Source organism: Lepeophtheirus salmonis, chromosome 3 (genome assembly GCF_016086655.4).
Source record: "Lepeophtheirus salmonis chromosome 3, UVic_Lsal_1.4, whole genome shotgun sequence".
Taxonomy (NCBI): Eukaryota; Metazoa; Arthropoda; class Copepoda; order Siphonostomatoida; family Caligidae; genus Lepeophtheirus; species Lepeophtheirus salmonis.
This window is the reverse complement of record NC_052133.2, coordinates 24,291,533-24,312,406: the sequence shown is the minus strand read 5'-3', so window position 1 is coordinate 24,312,406 and position 20,874 is coordinate 24,291,533. Positions and strand designations below refer to the sequence as shown.

The 20,874-nt window shown below is 28.4% G+C and overlaps 1 non-coding gene across 1 annotated transcript; it reads right to left on the bottom strand.

The window, feature by feature from the left end:
- Positions 1-2: 2 nt before the first annotated feature.
- On the bottom strand, positions 3-86 carry TRNAL-UAA (transfer RNA leucine (anticodon UAA)). Its single transcript has one exon. It is a non-coding gene; the product is annotated as a tRNA-Leu (tRNA).
- Between the last annotated feature and the right edge of the window lie 20,788 nt (positions 87-20,874).

Here is a 20,874-nt window from a genome sequence, read left to right as displayed (position 1 = left end):
TTTGTCAGGTGTGGGGTTCGAACCCACGCTCACGTTCGTGAACCAGAGCTTAAATCTGGCGCCTTAGACCACTCGGCCAACCTGACTTTGATATACGGTATTGTATAGAAAAAAGTTATAAACTAATTTTTACACTAATCGTTTATGAATTTTATGATGTTATTTAAGTAATTAACTTTTAAATAAAAATCCTTAAACAACTTTAATATCGTAGAAATATAAAGAATCTTGATTAAATAATTGTTGTTTTACATAATTACAAGTTAAAAATCACAAAAAATAAAAAGGTAAGGAAAGATTACAAAAATAATTCATTATATAATTTGCTAATTATGTTAATATATTTATTTTCTTTAAAAATCGGAATAATAAAATATTTTCTATAAAGGTTGCGTGAATAATAAAAATAAATCTTGCGTAATGTTTTTAACTTTTTTATATCATATTTTCTTCGATTACCTTCTCGGATATATCTCTAAAAATTATATATTATCTTTTTTTTTTTGTATAAAAGAACACAACATAAATTATAACAATGTAGATCTAATGAAGGAAAAAAATAAATTTGATATTTTTCTTTAATTATGGTTCTAAATATTCCGATCAAAATTGTCAATTAAGGAAATAACGAAAAATGCGAAATGAAAATGTAAAATTAAAGATTAAATTTCTTTATTTTTTATTAAATAAAATATATCATTATAATACAATTATACATTTATGAGTATAACCATTTTGAATAGAGTCACAACTATTACTTTAGATTGAAAGATTTCAATTTGATATTTAAATTAATAAAAAATTCTTGAAATATTTGGAAATAATATTTTAATCTCTAAAAGTTAAACAGATATAGAGTTTGATTTTGTATTACGGAAAATTAAAACATTTTTTTTGTAACTTTAAAGAAAATTGTTTTGATATTGGTTCGTAATCTTTAATCAATATTGACAATGTTGACCATTCTTTTATATTGTTTATGGAGTTTTTATGTTTTTTTTTAGCATAATATCAAAGAAAAATATGAGTTTTATATATTTTCGAGGGCCTTGGAAATAATATATAAGTTAGACAGAAAAATAATGTCACACAACTTTTCTTTGCGATTGTTTTACAAAAAGTAAAGGGCTCCTATGCGATTAAAAGTAGTGAATAATAGTGTGGCATGGCTAAGGCTGTAAATTATAAGTATTTTTGGTATGTATACAAAAATTAACATGGTTACCCTGACAGCTTAAATAATTTCGAGAGGAGAGCAGCTTAGCTATCATCACGTTTCATTATATTATCTGTGAGCAGTCCTAGGAGGAAGGAAAAAAACGTAAAATCAACTCTTGATCTATAGCAGGAATTACTTTGTTTTTGATCCTCAATTCTACTCTGAGTCTAACAATCACTTGTATAAATTTTACTGCCTAATATGATACATAATTACAAAAATTGGTGCCCTCAACAACATTACAAAACAAATTGTTTCAAATTTTAACAAGTGATGTTACTTAAGAAGTTAGTGTTAGGTCCAACAAAAGGGTTGAATACTGAGATGCAAAGATATAACAGGTTGTGTGATTAAAAATCGTTATTGCGATGTCTATTGATTTTATCTAATATGAACATTTATTTTAGAGTTTTATATTTTAGATGAGCGTAAGATTTGTAAAAAAAAAATGTTATTGGTTCATGTAAAATGGACCCAAGTTGAAACATCTTCTACAAAAGGATAATTTGCACTTGTATTATAGTAAAGTTTTCAGTTCTTTTTGACACTTTTTTTTCATCATCCCTGAATGAATTTACAATTAAGTGGCCAAATTATATAATGGTGACTTCATAATCCCGCCATCTTAACATTTTGTTATATGAACTGTTATATATACTAGTCTAAAAAAGTGAGATGCATATGGCTCCTATGATTCCGGTGAGACTTTGTATCTGATAATTTTCCATATACTGTTTTGTGCATACGATAAATAAATATGTTATTTGATAAACTTTTATGCTAAAATAAAAATATGTTTATTAAATAAAAGTGATTATAAATAAGTATATGCCATTCAGCAAGGTATTTATTTGCATCTTTAATTTAAAATAACTGATTTTAGAAATCTACTTAATTCCATAATATATGCAAGCAGTGGCATCGAATAATCCTCTTTTCCGAAACCCTCCAAAGTGTACTGGGTTGCTTTTTTAAATTGTCTCATAAATAATTGGCTCTAAATCAAAAAGTACAAGTCCAATTTTATTGAAATCTTTTTAAACAAATAACTTAACTGATATCCATAGTTTAAATATGGATTTATTAAATTTGGCCAACTTTGGCCTTTTTTTACAGCAATCAATCTCTTCCAAACCGCATTACAATTGGCATGTACTATATCATCTGAAATTTGGTTATATTTCTTCTCAAGGGTTGCCATCAGAGCATCCTTACTTCTTGAAGAGTAAGCATACTCCTCCCTCTCCAAAATTCCCAAGCTACCAGACTCAATTCCATCCTCCAATTGCTTTCTGTACCTGTAAACAATTGTCTGATGTATCATGGCAATCTTCTGGATTTACTTGGAAGTGTGCCCAGCTTTTAATAGAATTATCATCTATTCCCTTTGGGATTTTTTCCATTTTTTGCAAAAATTATATGTTAAAGGGCAATTATGTAAATTTAATGTTTTGTTTATATATATAACATATATAAATGTTCGCTATTTTTTAAAGTTGCCCAAATTCAAAATTTTAGATTTAGGTGTTGGTAATTAATTGTTTTTTCTGTACCATCAAAAACCGTTATCCTCCATCCGATCAAAGTTTCAGCGTTCCGGAAGTACTTCAAAATGAGATCAAATTAACAAAAGAAAAAAAAAATCTTATTATCATTAAGGCATAAAAAAAAAGAAAAACTTATTTTATAATTTTTTTGAACTTCTAAGTAATTTTTTGACTTTATTATGTAGTCGGTTTTGTAAGTAAAAACTCATAAAGTAATTAATGACGGCATACAAATATAAATAAATAATTATGGATTTTTTATTTATTCAGCTATTTATATATTTACATTTTTTCATGTACACGATACAAATGTCCATGAACATATATAGTTTTTAAATCTTTATATAATCAGTAAATTAATTAATGAAATCATACATTTGAAAGTTTTTATTCAATTTTGATCTTGAGTGAATTGTAACAATTAAATTTTTCTAACTTTTCTCTTGATCATATGTCGTTTGTTTTGTATACTGATTATTTGTTTACTTCACATGAATGATTTGACTTTAAAAAAATATTTGAATACTATGAAACGAAAACATAGGGGCCAAAATCTTATAGAGCTCTCAAATTTCAAACTGTTCATGCAAAATGTACACTTTATCATTTGGGGCTATCAAAGGAAGTGTATCAGACATAGATGAATATTTATATTAATGTTTGGGCAGAGCAATATTACTTTGTCCAGATTTGTCGGATTGTACAAAAGGGGCACATTACGTACCTGTTTTTTTTTTTTTTTGAAAAACATCCTGGAACAGTGCAAGATGCGATATGGATTATTACTGCTTCTACCCTCTAACATACGTATCGAGAAAATGCCCCTATATTGTTTGATTCAAACCAGTTGACATCATCTTAGAAGATCGTAAAAAGATAAAAAGGTCAAGTCTGAAAAATTTTCATACAAAAGAATTTGTAAATGAGCGTCTAACTAGTTACCTAGATTTAATAAACTGGAGTACAAATCCTAAAAATTACCAAACTTAACATCCTCTAATATTTGATACAACAAAAAATGGATTGTTAATATGTACACAAGCTGAAGATTTATCAAATATTCCGTATGATTCTCAAATCGTTGAAAGATATATAGCATCAACAACGAAGGAATCATAGAAAACATATAATTAAGAGAAAATACACAAAAAATGTAATTGTTATAAATCACTCAAGATCAAAATTTAATAAAAGCTTTCAAAAGTCTGATTTCATGTATTAGTTTATTGATTATTCAAAGATTTAAAAACTATGTATATTTATCGCCATTTGTATTTTGTTCTTGAAAAAATTTAATTATATAAACAGCTGAATTAATAGAAAATCCATTATTATTTAATTATATTTGTATGCTTTCAATAGTTACTTCATGAGTTTTTAATTACAAAACTTACTAAATAATAAAGTCAAAAGAATTACTAACAAATTTTAAATAAATATAAAATATTTTTTTCTTTTTTTATGACTTAATTATTATAAGATTTTTATCTTTTTTTAATTTGACCTCATTTTGAAGTACTAACGGAAGGTTGAAAATTTGACCGGTTGTAGGGTAACAGTTTTTGATGGCACAGAGAAAATAATTTAGGAAGTAATTACCAACACCTAAACAAATCTCATGATCTATGATAATTTTGAATTTGGTCAACTTTAAAAATAGGAAACACTCTAATATATACACTTTGATTAAAAATATTAATCAAGAAACGCATAAGCTAAATTATTCCAATCATTCGTACATAAATATGAATTATTATCATCTATTAAAACTAATTCGTGTACACAACTTTATGAGGGGTTGCCAGACTGCGAACAATAACTCATCTAAAAACAAAAAACTCCCTACTTATTTATGTCGATATCCTAATAATTTAACTGTAAATATTGTCTTTCAATAGTTTATACTCATCAAAGTTATGCAAGAGTATATTATGATATAAATACAATATCCAAAATACTGCATTGAAAAAATTGTTTAACGTACATAGCAGTTTCTTTATCTTTTTTAATATGTCCTGCTATGCTTTAGCTACACATACTACATACTTATTTCTTGGATCAAGTAGTCACGCAGTTTTTAATATATTTAGCACAAAATTCAGACAGTCGACAAACATCCGAACAAACTTTACTTTTCAGTACTCAGGAAAAAAAAAAAATGCTGAAGTAATAAACGGGCAGTGGACATTCGTAGCTACTTGATTTTTTTGTTTTCTAATCTAATTACTCTCGTCAGTTCAACATTGTTCGATTCGACTTAAGTCGACACAAAACTAGTTTTTATGACTTAGATGATAACTTATCTAATAATTGATATCTTTGTAAGGAATAAGCAAAAAACAAAACAAAAAAAGAAAAACAAAGAGAAGACGGTAGCTACTGAATTTAGATATTTGTAAATATCAGCTGCCTGTTGTATGATTTTGGGAGAAGAACACGAATAACTGCTATGAGGAGGATAGCGTTCAACATTTAAAATAAAAATAGTGTAGGGAAATTATTATCGTTGTATTTCAATTCATATATATTTATTTGACTATGCCTTTTTAAAACGATTTATACCAAAAATAGGCGAAAATTCAGGGGAGATGCTATCGCCACGATGAGTGACTAAATAGTGAACAATAAGAAAAAATAGCACAACTGTTTTTTTCGTTTCTAAATTAAAAGGTAGTTTTTTATTACAAACTACTCAAGTATCCCAATCTCCAATAGCACTTTTTTTTTTTTTTGGATGGGTACCTACTCAATTTCTCAGTGCAGTTTTTTTTTGTATAATTTATATCAAAATATACTCTTGCATGACTTTAATTAGTAAAAACTATTGAAAGATAATATTTGTAGTTAAATTATTATATCAACATAACTAAGTAATCCACATGCATATCATATTAACCTTACTCAGTTTATTTTAATAATGACTTTGTATCATTCGGCAATACCGTATTTTAGAATATATTAGCTAATAAAAACAAACCTATTTGTCATCGAATAATTATAAGAATAAAATTATAAATAAATAACTGTAAGTGATATTAAATTAGTCACCAATTTCTTATTGCACTATCAAACTAGTGTTTTAATACGGGGGAAAATATATATCAAGAAACAATCTACAATCAGGTTGTTAATTTATTCTGAGAAATGCTATAAATACGGGTTAAAGACCTTGAACAATACCTGAAGAATCTAAAAAATTATATCTGTTTATTTGACCTATCAGAGCTTTATTGAGAGGGAAATATTAATTACTTAACTAAAAAGGTTTGAAGGGGCCATAGGATTTCACATCATTGATCTTATGTTATCTTTGCAATTAAATAACCAATTAAACGATTTATACTGTAATTAAAATTGTTTTAGAGGTTTAGGAGGGCATTGAGGGAACTTTCGTTCCCGTGATTGATTATAAAAAATACAGAAGTCAAGCATATAGTTGATTTCTTTAAATTAAAGAATAAATTTTCCTTTTCCTTAAAAATAGTTTTATAAAAAATTTGTCACACTTTTTTCTAAAAAGAAAACGTCATTATGGGAAATATTAAGTAAATTTAAAAAATATATATTTCTATAAAAATTATATTAGAAATTAACAGATTTAATTTTCTGCTAGGCCCAGTTCACAGTAAGACTGGCCCTAATTTTAATTATTACTTCTTAATATAGTTTAATAGAAACTATGTTTAAAAATTGGTACAAAATTGACAAAAAGGAATATACGTTCTTCTCAAAAATAAACTGAAACTAGTGGATATAATCATTCTCATACTATGAAATCAAAACTTTATTGATCTCACATCGAAATGAGAATCTCTAAAACTTTGCATGACGTCATGAAAGTGATGTTTGTTCATTTGAAATCACTATTGACATCCTCAACAATCAATTATATCGTTTCAGACCGATATTGTTGACGAGATCGATTTAAAGTAAGACTGTCCTAGAAAAAGGTAAAGCAGTATCACTTTTGCAGTTAATTGAAAAGCTCATTGAGATATATAGGTGCATAAAATTTGTACTGCCGGTGAGTATATAAAAATAAAAGAAACTGTAAATTAACTTGGTAATCCGACAGTTTGAAGAATGTTTGGGAGGAGAGCAGCTAGGCTGCCATGACGTTTAAATTAGACCAGCTGTAACCAGCCGTGAGAGGAAGGAAGTAAATACAGATTTTAAGATTTTTCTGTCATATAGGAAAACGAAACTGTGTAAATGCTTTTGTGATAAAATACACATAAACGTTAGACTTAGTAGTCAAAACATCGCAATGAAGTCAAAAACTAAAGATGTTAAGCCTATTACATTTTCAGAGGCAGAATGCAGGTGTCCTGATGTGAAAGTTCTGGTGAACAACAATCTGGATATTAGCAATATTGAGTTCTCAAAGATGATAGGAAATGACAAGAAAATAGTTTGGTGTACTCTGACTCTGCCAAGCCTTTAAAACGACTCAGGATTTGCTCCAAGAGCACTGCTACGACTGAGCGTTCATGGATGTTTGGCCTCCTAGCTCCTACGACCTGAATCTGATAGATTATTTTGTCGGAAGCTACCTTGAGTCAAAGTTCAACGGAGGTCCTCACAACATCAGGAAGACCCTGATCGACTTCATTGTCCTGTAACGCAAGAATTTAGATCGGACTTCAGCTTCCAGTGCCTGTGCATGGTTCAGGACCTAAATTGAGGCCTTTATTGAGTGAGATATATTCTAAATGATTGTATCTGCGGGTTAGTTTTTTTTTTTTAAATATCTCAAAAAATGACCACTTAATGTCAATTTTAAGTAGATAGATCAAAATCATGTTCCTATCTCGCACGCATTCTAGTTAATATTTTATACAACTCTAAATAGATACATGATTAATAAATGGGGTTTCTTTCTGCATCCTATCAAATTATCTTTTTTTTCATTTTTGCATAATAAATTGATGGTAAAATTAAGTATATGTTGATTCTCGCTTTATTATATAATTGAAGCAAGTCTTTAACATAGAAAACATTTTAAATCAAATGCAGTCTCTGCTGTGCCTTAAATATTATGTAAGAAATTGTTGAAACTCAAGAAATAATAATTATAATATAATGGGCATATGTACATTGTACAATTGATCATCATCCCACATCCTTTTAACATTGATTGATATACATACAATCAATTTTTTTTTTACTCAATAGGTGTTGATGAGTCATGTTGTCTAACAAAGTTAGGGTTTTTAGACCAATGCGTACTTAAATGGTAATGAGTTGACGTTTCTATTCAACGAATAACAAGCATAACTATAAATAACTTTTGATTTAAATTGTGTTGTGGAGTTAACATATTTTTTGATAAGATTCATCTGATGTAATCTAATTTCATGATGCTTCTTCCTACTCTAATAATAATTATTAACTCTTGATTTAACATTTTAATTAAAAGTATTTTTTCTTTTAGAATTACGAATGAATTGATTGTATAACATAATTAGATGACTAGGGTTGAGAATGTTAGCGTGAAGAATGATAGCATGGGAATCCTAATTTGAAATGGATTTCGTTTTGGGTCCAAATGTGAATTAAAGATACCTACTGATGTGAATGAGTTGTCGACCTTCATCATTCATTGTCGATGGCCGCAAAGCTTTTTTGTTTGATCAAAAGTATGGGTTTCATAAGGTTGATGATAATACCTATTTAAATAAGTATGTAAACATTATTTGTTTCAACCACGTTAAAGAATTGAAATCCTTGGTTTGACCTTAATAGGCAATGTTTTTGTTCATATTAAAAGCCCTTATTATGGGTATGATACAAGGATCATGATAGAAAAGGGTAGGACGTGGTATGAAGCCCTGTTTCCTTGAATTTGTTGGTGGAAAAGGAATGTAGTAAGAATCTTCACCTTATTTATTGGCATGATTACTAGGTGTTATATAAGAATATACGATAGAGGCTGGTTTGGTTCTTTAAATACACTTATAACATATTTACGGCTGGAAACAATCAAGAAACTATTCATAAAGTTTTAGACCCCTTGAACCTTTTTTGGCAATTTATCATTTGTAAATAACAAAGAATCAATTCTGTGTTAACGTAAAATACCCTTTTTTATTTACTCAAATACAAAAAAAAAAAAAAAAAAAAAAAAAAAAAAAAAAAAAAAAAAAAAAAAATGCTAATTGAATGAAAATTCAAAAGGAAGAAAAATAACTGAAAATATGGCATTATATGAAACAACGTGTATCCATTCATTTTCACACACCTCAATCATTCTATGTTTTATTGTAAATTAGTGTTTATTGATCATTAGGAACAAAACATTTGACAAATAGATTTAAAATTAAAAGGTACAAACCATCTAAAAAAATAAACTTTGATTTCTAAATACCTTTTTAAATATATTTAATGGATGAGTAACTTGCTAAAAATGGCCTAAGATAAAGATAGCCCACATACAACCGCATATATCAAAAATAGAGAATTGTAGCCACATTACTTATGTTTGTAAGGTGTACAAAAACTTTCATAATATGCTGGACCAGATGATAAAAAAGTACAGAGTTTAATTATAAATAGAATTTACCATTTGTATTTTTTCAAATCTTAAAAGCACAGGGACCTTATTTTTAAAATTAAGCGCGGTTCCTCATTCACTGGCCTATTGTATTCTCTCCCCTAAAATTGGGATAAAATCTACTTCTTCTATTAGTACATATTATCATGCCCATGTAGTTAGGGTTGTGTCTGGCCTGATTAAGGATTGAAGACTGCAGTCCCATCCGTTCAAGTTCAATCCTGCACATCACTCATAAAACTTATAAATTTTTGGTCCTTGATGACGTCACTCAACTTTACTTTTTAAGCCAGTTCTAGTACTGACAGTAAGACTGACCTGGACGGGATAAATAAAGACTAACACAACACTACGTGTAAGTACATGTAAAATATATTCCTCATTTCAAAACACATATTTCATAAAGATTCTATGGAGTGTCGGAGGCTGTTATAAAATTCGTTTATTTTGTTTAAGAACTTGGTTACCCCAGGTACAAAATGTTTGAAACTTTTTTAGTACCCACAAGGAAATCTATTTGTGGACTATAAGTAAAACAATATTCTTATTGTATCTCATTAAATCCCAAATTTAGGAGTAGTTGAATTAAATTTAAAAAAAGTAAAGCTCCACATTAATAAAAAACTTTAAATGATCCTGAAAAAAAAAAGAAGTTATGATGGCAATGATTTCCTTCCTTTAAGACTTCGTTAATCCTTGAAATAATTTATGAGGATTGGTTAATTAATTCATTACCTGATGGAAAGGAGGTAACACAAGTCCAAATGATGTAGATTTGAGTAAATCCAACAATAAAAGGGCATTTTTTTTTTTTTTTTTTTTTTTTTTTTTTTTAAGAAGAAGTAAAACTTCCTCATTCTTTAAGATGATTGATGTGACAGCAACTTGTAAAGGAAGAATGATGAGTTGAAGTGTTTGTTTATTTGAAGAGGTCCTTAATAGATAGGTGTTTTTGAACATGCAGGTTTCTTCTAATACATAATGTTTGAAATGGACTTTATTTTATAGGCTCAAAAGATTATCGCATATCGATTGAGATAGGGAAATAAGAGTTGAAGGACTTTGGATCAACTAATCTATTCATATCAAAGTATAATCAAGGGTAGACACAACTTCTTCATGAAAATGTTGTATAACAAAAGACAACTAAAACAATGATGAATAAAAATATTTCCAACCGTAACTTTACTATTTTATATAGAGCTTCGGTAATAGATCTAACAAGATATTTTTTACCATGATTTGACGTGTACATAATGTATGTATATTATTACCCTATGATAATGAGATGCATCTCGGAATTGAGAATTGTAGATCATTCATTTTATTAATAGATAACAACAATCTGAATTAATTTGATTCAGATTTGTGCAATAGATAATAGTTAATAGCGAAGGGGCTTAATATGTACCATTGACAAAAATGGGAATCTTGGAAAAAATAAGGTAAGCGCATATAGATAAATATATAGTAATATTGTTCGTGTGGCATGTCAACTGTTAATGTTTTAATTTTAATAAGAAGACGTCATACTACTGTTTACTTTTTATAATAGAAGTATACGACCATTCCATAGTAGATCTGAAGGAATGGATGTATTCTTGGGAAAATGATTGACGAAGTCTCAGAATTTGATGAGAAGGGACATCTGTACAATGAATGATCCTTCCATTAAAGGAGATGAGATCCACCGAGTGAGGTGCAAAGAGGCGAGATCCCTTAAAATAGAACGTGAAGTCGAATAGAGGACAAAAAGTCGTGTGGATTGGAAAAATGGAAATGGAAAAAATATGACCTCTTAGGTAAGAGAAGGGTGGGTGGATCCAGATCCATATATCCGAATGCTTCGAGGTTAAGATGCATCCAAATCACCATGAATTAAGGTACTTAGTTGATTGAGAATATATATCAACTCACAAAAAGACTATGGTATGCCATCACATCTGTTTATTTTTCTTGCATTAATAATCGGTAATTCCATCTAGATAAAAGATATTTAACTATAATTGACTCTGATGGTCTAATAAAAAGATCACCAATCAACTTATTTCCTTTAGCTGACGATGTTGAAATTATAGATAAAAATAATATACAGAATACTTCAACATATGAGTTTAATTCTTTCCTTGACGAAGTTTGTAACCCATAGTAATTTATCCATGAATAAATAGGTAAAAAAATATGCTTGGAGTAGTTCTCGTGTTCAATCGAAAACTCTCCACCAGATCGTATTTTAATTTTAAAATTCTATGTTTTGGCACTGGTATCTCAAGGTATTACTGTATTGTTGTTTTTTCCTTTTCCATAGCTGATGTTCATTGCTGCTGGCTGAATATTTAAAATCTACTACAGCCTTACTATATACAACTGCCAATTGAAATCCCTTTTTCGTCTAGATGTATTTCTTTCTATATATGCCAATTAGAAATATAATTTGTAGTCCCAAAATTTAAATTTGCTGGCGAGTGCAGTCCTAAATCTTAAGGATGCATCCGTATCAGACGTAAAAGCCGTCTCATAAAAAATCTTTCCTAAATGACTTCATGATAGATATGAGACAGTGACGTCATGATCAATCAATCTTATAAGAATAATAAATACTTTAATTAGGTCTAAATGAAGATTATTGGGAACTCTTTTCATCTATGAATGATACTTTAATACTTTAAGCAAGTTCAGTTGATAAACTGATGTACTTTACTATAATATTAGTCAAAAAGATGTGACTAAAGTGTACTCTAAAATTTGGAACCTTTTCATGGACCGATCACAGGGACAGGACTGAATTTATATCCCGCATTTAGGACCAATACTGCTACTGTTGTGACGATCCTTATTTATTCAGTCCACTCCAGTCTCAGTTTCGGTCTTATCGGTCCTTAAGACTATCAGCTCTTAAGACCAGTCTTTTAGACTTAAAGAACATTGCACATATCTTGCAAAAAATATTCATTTTTTCATTATAATGCAATATAAAACAAACGGTGTACGGTAACTTCGTATAAAACATTTTATAAATTTCTATTTTTGAATATGAATAATGACTGTTCAATAGTTTTTTATTTTCTTATTCGCCACCCTTTAAAAAGTTAAAAGTATGTATGTACTACATATAACGTTATTTCAATACATCAAATCAACGTATTTGTACATATAGACATGGATAATTTTGAGTCTATTAGTGTACATTTTTTGTAGTAGCAATATCATTGGTAAAAAATTCTACATCCAAAAGTATTTATCTTTTAAATCTATAAGACGTCACAATAAATGAAATATTTGCAAATAAAAAAAATTAGGTAAGTCAAAAAAAAAATATATATATATATATCAGGTACATATACTCTTTCAAATATATCTGTTCATATGTCTAAAAGCACAGGGTTTCTCAATTAAAATTATAAAAAGTCATGTTCTCAATGTATGCGTGAAGGAATTTATTTTGACGGATTATGTTGTTCTTTTATTGCTGTGAGTCCGCAGAGTTCCCCTGTTGAAAATTTATGATATATGATTTCCTGTGCACGGAAAATTGTCCATCATTTACCCGTTTTTAATCGTGTGTATTTTTTGGATAGCCGCTTTTTGGAATTACTATTTTGAAGAATTAACTTTCTTTTCCTTAGCTGTTGTCATTATTATTTAACTCCTGAGTAGTGAACTTTCTTTCCTACTACGTTCAATTATATTCAAAACCTGATTGAAAATTCGTTTATTTCATAAAAGACGGAGAGTAGCCTTGAGGATTTGTTACATAGTTATAATTGTATGTCCTTGTTGGACTCAGAGTAGAATTAAGAATCGTCATTGGTGCAATTCTTGCCAATGGTCTTGTTTATTTACTTCTCCCCCTCCTCCTTTGACACATCTAATTGTAAGCGATTGAATAAAACGTTATGAGTGACTAAGCTGCTCACCTCCAAAACAGCTTCTTTTTTTTTTTTTTACATCCCCAAAATGCACAAAATTTTATTTTGATTTATAATACGCTTATCGTGGGTTTTAAAACAAGAAAAAACCACTTTACATGAAATCCTCATCGTATGGCGACTTTTTTTAGTACTAAAACCCGTAAAATGGGAGAAATTATTCTTCAATGTCCACTTTTTACAATTTGTTCTTAATTTTTTTAGTATGGTTAAGACAATAAAAACATTTTATTCATCATACATTATTCAAAATATTGTATGCCAGACAAGATACTTCTGGTAATTTTAATATTGTAAAATTTAAATGAACGGAACTTGACCAATCATTATTCAGCAACCTTTTGTATAATATTAATAGCTAGTGATGGGACAATTAATCGGAATCCGAGAATCAATTGTTTTTTCTGGAATCGGCATGAGTAAAATAATGTTTAATTTGTGATTCTTATGTATTATTATTTATTACTGGTATTTAACTATTTATTACTTTTTTTAAGTTATAATAAAAATTATAAATATTTTTGTCAAGATATTAGACACGACCATTTAAATTTGTTATATTGTAATAAAATAATTTATGATAAAAAATGGACGACAACTGAGAAGAATCAAATTGAACACAGACTAAACGTGAACAAAAGTGTTGTCAACACATGCAGCTGGTGCAGATATTAGGGAAATAAGTTTTGTAAAGCTCTATCAAGCTCACATTTGCAAAATTTGCCTTTTGAAAGTTTGCTGCGGGATTAATTGTACAGGGAAAATTTGCCTTGGAAAAAGCTCACCAGGCAGAGCAATCGCTTTCCTTTATATAATACAAATATCATTATTTATTTTTTTATCAATTATAATTCTTATAAATTTATATAAAAATAGTAGTTTTTAACTATTATTTAAAGTATGAAAGTATCGGATTTGGCAAAAAGAGTTTTAAGTATAATTGCATCAGAATGGGATTTATTTTTCTTCTTTTGAAATCGTCCCATCACTAGTAATAACCAAAAGTTTTAAGTCTAATCAAATATTACAGGACACTCCCTTCTCCCCTAGTACAAAATCATACACTTCTAGTATATGAATATAATGGCATACTATCAACGAACTCATCAACATCTACAAAAATTCTTGCTTGCCTCAATCTATCGTTTTTTATAATTTATTACTAAAATATAAAAAAAAACCCGGGATATGAAGGGAATATACTGTATTATACTGGGATTCAGAATTATTCCAAACACTGCATTATGCGAAATCCGTAGTGTTTGATACCGCGTTATGCAGGCACCTCCTGTACTTCATAGGGGTCACGTACAAAGTAAGTACGCAAGTTTGGGGAATTGTTTGCACCACATCACCATTGTTACATTTGGTTATTGATTATAAATAAACATTGGTTAATACTACTGCAAAGGATGCAGCAACATTGGTATTAAAATTAGATGTTACTAGTGTTGTGTTCCTCCTTATTTTGACTGCAGACTTATATAGTTCAGTACTTGATGACGTCACTCAACTTTATTTCTTATTTGGTTAATCTGTTCTAGTACTGACAGTCCTAAGGGCCGGTTCAAAGACCGATAGGGCCAATTCTAGGACTGTACTAAACTGGACCGAAGACAGAACACTAGCTGTAACTATGTCATATACCTAACAAACGGAAATACTCTTTAATGCAGTTTTGATTACCATTTTAGGGGCGGGCGTCCGCAGGATTATTTTTTTGGGCTTGGTTATTGGAATTTTCTTAATTAAATTTTTGGAGAAACCTTTTAAAAATCCATAGATATTCACAGAAAATTAAATTTTTGGAAAAAAATTTCAAAAATTAAACTTCAATTTTTTAAAATTTTTTGGAGAAGAAATTCCAAAATCCACAGTTTTTCACAGAAATTTATTTTTTGGAAGAAAATTTCAAATACTAAATTTTTGGAAAAAATTTCAAAAGTTCACAGCTGCTTACACAAAATTAAATTTTTTTCAATAAAAATTCCAAATATTAAATTTTTCAAAAAAAAAAAAAAAAACAAAAATTAAATTTTTTGAAAAAATAAAATAAAAAGTTAAATTAAATTTTTTGAAAAAATAAAATGAAAAGTAAAAGCTTTAATTGAAGTCGAAAGTGTGGGGTTTCATGCATTTTGTATTGTATCCGTCCCATTTTCTTATTTTGAGTCTATTTCAGTATTAAAACTAACTTTAAAAAAGTATAAAATGAAAATATTTAATTTTTTACAGCACCTTCAGCCCATCCCATGCGGATGTACTTGAATTTGAAAATTACTTAATATTTTTGAAACTTTCATTTTAAATGTTAAAGTTGAATTTATTTAAATATATATTTTCTATTTCTTAACATAAACTGATACAAAATTTCTATAATAACATTGCCATTTTTAAGAATACTAGCCTTCTAACTAATTTTGTCAAAATAAACTTTGAGCTGTCTAAAATGTGGATTATTTAAAAAAATTATATAATTATATATGAGTACTATATTAACTCTATGAGTATCCCATCGATTAAATACAACAAAGCCAAGTTAATATAAGGCGAATGTGTATTTTTGAAACAAAGGAAAACAAAGTCGTAAAACGTGATACTGTTTAAGAAGAGTATGAGGATCTACTGAAATTGCATTCAATAGTACATTGAGGAGTATTTCAAATACACACAAAAGCACATGCATTGTTGTATCCTTTTGAAGCTATTAAATTGATATTCATACATATATTGAAGTAATTATAAAACTTAAAATAGTTAAATAAATGATGGGTTATTTTCCCTGGAGGTGAATTTTCCAAGAACCATCATATCAGTCCAAAAAGGAACCACCTTACAACCTTAATACCTTTGTTATATCAAAGAGTGTCTATAAACTAATTAACAATATTTTACATCTAATAACCTTTATGATCCTTTTTATAGAAAAATCGTAACTATTTAACATTGAAACTTAAACTAAATTTAATTGAAGTCGAAAGTGTGGGGTTTCATGCATTTTGTATTGTATCCGTCCCATTTTCTTATTTTGAGTCTATTTCAGTATTAAAACCTGCCTTATTTGTCTATCTTAAAAATATTGATAGCGTCTTAAGCCACAGAAGACATATCAAATATGTGGTAAGAGCAATTAAACAAAATTGCCCAAAATTGATTGATAATTGCCCAATTCTTTTCAATTGTGGAATTATTATTCAATAAATGTAGGGTGGTTCTAGATACCATAACAAGAGCGAATCCAAACTCAAAGAATTAATGCATAGAATACTGATAAATGGAAAGGAAATAGAAACTTCGACAGCCGACCGCAAAATATCGTGTATATTTTTGTATTAATAAGGTTATTCCGTATTTAAGATATAAAAAGAGGATTGGACTGGACCGAACTAGACCGCAGTCTTCGGTTCTAGATAAGGACTAATATAATACTATTTTGATGCCCTTACGTGTAAATCCGGTGGGTTTTTTAGCCGGCCCGTTAATTTGTAATTGGTAGTATAAAGAATGAATTTTATTTTCCTTAGCCGTTGTCATTATTATATAATTCTTGAGTAGTGAACATCCTTTCCTAAACAGATTCAATTATATTCAAAACATGTTTGAACGTTCGTGGGTGCTCATAAAAGACGGAGCGTAACCCTGAGGATTTGTTCCGGAGATATGATATTAATTGTAAGTCCTTGTTGGACTCAGAGTAGAATTGGGGATCGACATTGGAGTAATTCTAGCAAATGTCCTTGTAAATATTCTTTTTTCCTTCCTCTCTTATCCCACCTGATTATAGCTGATCTAATCAAACGTCATGAGCATTATTCTTTCTCTCCTCCAAAACATTCTCCAAATTGTTAGGCCTACCATCTTGATTTTCGGTTTTGTTTTTCACATGCCCATTCCATACTGGATTTTCACCTTTGTTAATGCTATCTCATTCTCACCGGTATATTGAATCATCACTAAGTTTTAAAGAAAGAAGTATTGTTTCAATGACTCTTGAAAATACTTTAATTTAAAAAAAAAATAATAGTAATATAGATTTTTTTCGTGATGTCGAAATTATAATCTGGGAAATTTAGCAGTTATCATTATCATAGGCTATTGGGATATCATTTTCCTTTGTGTGGCAGATAATGTGTCCTGATCATACTAAAAAAACATATTTGCAAATATTTTTATTGTTTTTGATCTGGCCATGCTTGGATAAAATCAGAGTAAATTTGTTTGATTATTATTATTTTTTTTTTGTATTTTGTACTATGTGTTGAAATTTTTTTCCTCGTCATTTCTACAAACCTTAATGGATTTATAATATTATAACATTATATAAAAAGGGATTGAAGGAGAATAATGTCACAAGTAATTGGATACTTGATTCTTTATTTATACGAAATCTTCCATTACCATAAATTAAACAAATCCTCATTAATATTTTTTGAATGTTTTATGTATACATAATAAATTTGTATAGTTTACTTTTTTCAAAACCTTGAATTCATTAAACAAAATAAATAATACAAATTTCCCCTTATCCGCCCTTGTATTTAAACGTTTAAAAAACTTAATGCAAAGTGACAAGTATGTTCGTACCTAGTCCCTAGGTATATTAAATATATAATTCTAACAATAACAGAGTGCCAAGTGTCGTTTGATAGGTATTAAGAAATAAAGCTATGCTTTATTTTAATTATCCAGCTTGGTATTTGAAAAAAACTGTTTGCCATTTTCAAAAAGGAAGGAGATTATGCAAATATATAATTGTGCCAAATATTTAATACAACTTTTATTAACAAAGTCATAATTTATTAGCCTTGACATGAATAGTACATTGTAGGATGAAATGAAAGACTCTATAAGTTTCCCTACTCTGAGTTGCAACGAGGTTCCTTTTTTTTTTTTTTTTTTTTTTTTTTTTTGTAATTTTGTGAAAAATATCCCTTGCTTCAATTTATTTTATTTTCTTGTCCTTCAGCTTAATTTTTCTCATAATGTTCACATGTCATATCCATAGTTAATACTTTGATATTTATACTTGAATAAACGTAATGTAAAAACACAATTATTTTTATATATTTGTCAAACGAATCCCACAGATGACAAAACATGCATATGTAGTTAAATATGTTTCGTGCGAAGCAGAATTGAGGCTAAGTTCTGAAATCAAAGACAAAATAGGTCATGTACATATATAATGCATATAATTAAAGGGTTGAACAATTTAATATTGTTAAGGGACTTGTTCCCACTAAATACGATGCTACTAAAATACTTTGATTGATCATGCTTGAAATAAATCCCACTGAGCTTTTGTACAGATAAAAAACAAAATAAGACCCTTATAAAAATTTTATTAGTTTTAAATTTGGCAATAAATAAGTTATTTATTTTCTTTTTTATAACACTCACCTTAAGGGTACGTAGACGAGATATCCACCTCCCCAAAAGCCATGTAAACTCCAATTATATGTGATAACTCGTCTCATATATACCACAAAGACTGAGATATATTTCTTTATATCACATTTGTTACAAAAATAACGCTATGCAAAGAAATGATGGACTTGGAGCGCCAACAGGCTGAACCCCACATTTTTTATTGTTTTTTAGCCGTAGAACACAAAAATAACTATTGAAACTTACAAGCTTTACAAGTTTTGCTTTTGAAGCCTTTTTTTAAATCAAGTTTTTAGGATATATCTACGATTCAGTGCCATATTTCGACTTGAAAAAACTATATAGATGAAAATCAAAGTAAATAACAAATTGATACAAACATTTTAGCAGTTGAAAAATAAATTATTCCTTATTTGATTGATTAAAGACAAATAAAAAATATATGTAACCACCAAAATATCGAGTAAAATGAAGAACCTTACATAAAAGCAAATTTATTTTGATTTTTCTTCATGTGTTTTATATCCTAGCTGAATTTATAGAAATTACCATATATGTAATGGTCAAACCTGTAAAAATTGAAATTTTTAATAGTCATTTTCGTATTCTACGGCTTAAATAACAATAATAAATGTGGGGTTCAGCCTGTGGGCCAAAATGCTGTGGCATGTTGTAATTTATAAAAACAAACCAAGGCCCTAAAACAGTCTAAAAAAATAAGTGCACCAATTTAAAATAAAACGCCATTAAAATAACCAGTGTTTTCAATTCACAACTTCAACCAAGAGTAAAATTTATTTGCAATAAATAAGTTATTAGATAAATCAATTTTGTTCATTCTCACAATTCGCTACAAACTTACTAAAAGGGTAAAAATGACAAAAACTATTACAATTGTGAATTTTTGAGATTTTTAAATTAATAAATTTCAGATTCATGAGTAACAGATTAAATAATACATATAAATCAGGTATTGAAATGTTTTATGTTGACTGACGTTCTGTATCCTTGAAATATACTTATTCTGCTCTTGTAAAGATGACAAACGGAATAATGACTCAAAAATCACTCAAAGTTCAAATAATAGCCAATTTCATAATTTAAATGTTTAAGTGTACTTTCTTTATTAATATTTCGTTCATTCCATATCAAGAAATTTAAAATACTTCAACATTAGATCTCAAATGATAAAATGTCAATAGAATGGATGCTGAACCAAGTTACTGTTTGTGGTTCAAATTATAATACGTCATGAACTGAAAGGCCAAAAAATTTCCTAACAAGATTTTATAATGAGAACTTGACATGGTTCAAAGGAAAACGCCCTTCAGTTTTTTTAAAGAAGTTAGTACAAAAAAATTTACCTTCATGAAATGTTTTTTTAAAGAACAAAATGTACTTGTATCAGGACGTACTATTCAACATTATTGGTCTGTTGAGAATTCCTGCTTTAGAAGTTCTTTATACTTTTGCTTATGTATTGAAAATGAATGATCAATTACTTACATTTTAAATAAATTCCCTTTCCCTTTAGAAACAATAAAAAAACAGAGGCATTGTTCATCCCTGAACAAAAGCCTCAAAAATGTTTTGTTTTTTTAAAATCTATATTGCTTTTTTCTCAAGATTGAATTGTCTCACTTAAAATATAAACTCATTTTTCAAATTAATGTTTACTTTTACAAAAAATAAATTTACTTTATGAAGATTTATTTTTTCTTACTCAAACAATGCGTACAAATACTCAAAAATTCTTTAAAATCAGATTTGATGCAGAAAAGTAATTAGCAATTCAAATTCAAATAGATCTATACGTGAAGCTTAAAAAACTAAAATAAATAAAATCTTGTTAACCTGTATTATTCAAAAATTAGGAATTGTTTATTTTGATTTTTGTAGGGTTGCCTAATCTTAGAGGTAAAATAAATCAATCTTTCAAACAAACATTAAATTTAATAAGTAATAAGTTTATTTTAAAATGTCAGAACATTTTTCCGAATTAAGTATTTTTTTTAAATTGTACTAAAACTATAGAAAGTGTCAAAGAAAGTAAATTTAAACCGACTCAAAAATTGCTTTGATGTTGCAAAAATAACTATAGATTAATAACTAATGGAGAATATAGAGAATCAAGTATCGAACTAAAAAGTTACGCTAGTTGTTGACTTCAGTACGTAATTAGTTGCAGGAGTATATCTTTATTGATTTATACATGAATGATTTTTTATATTAATGAGG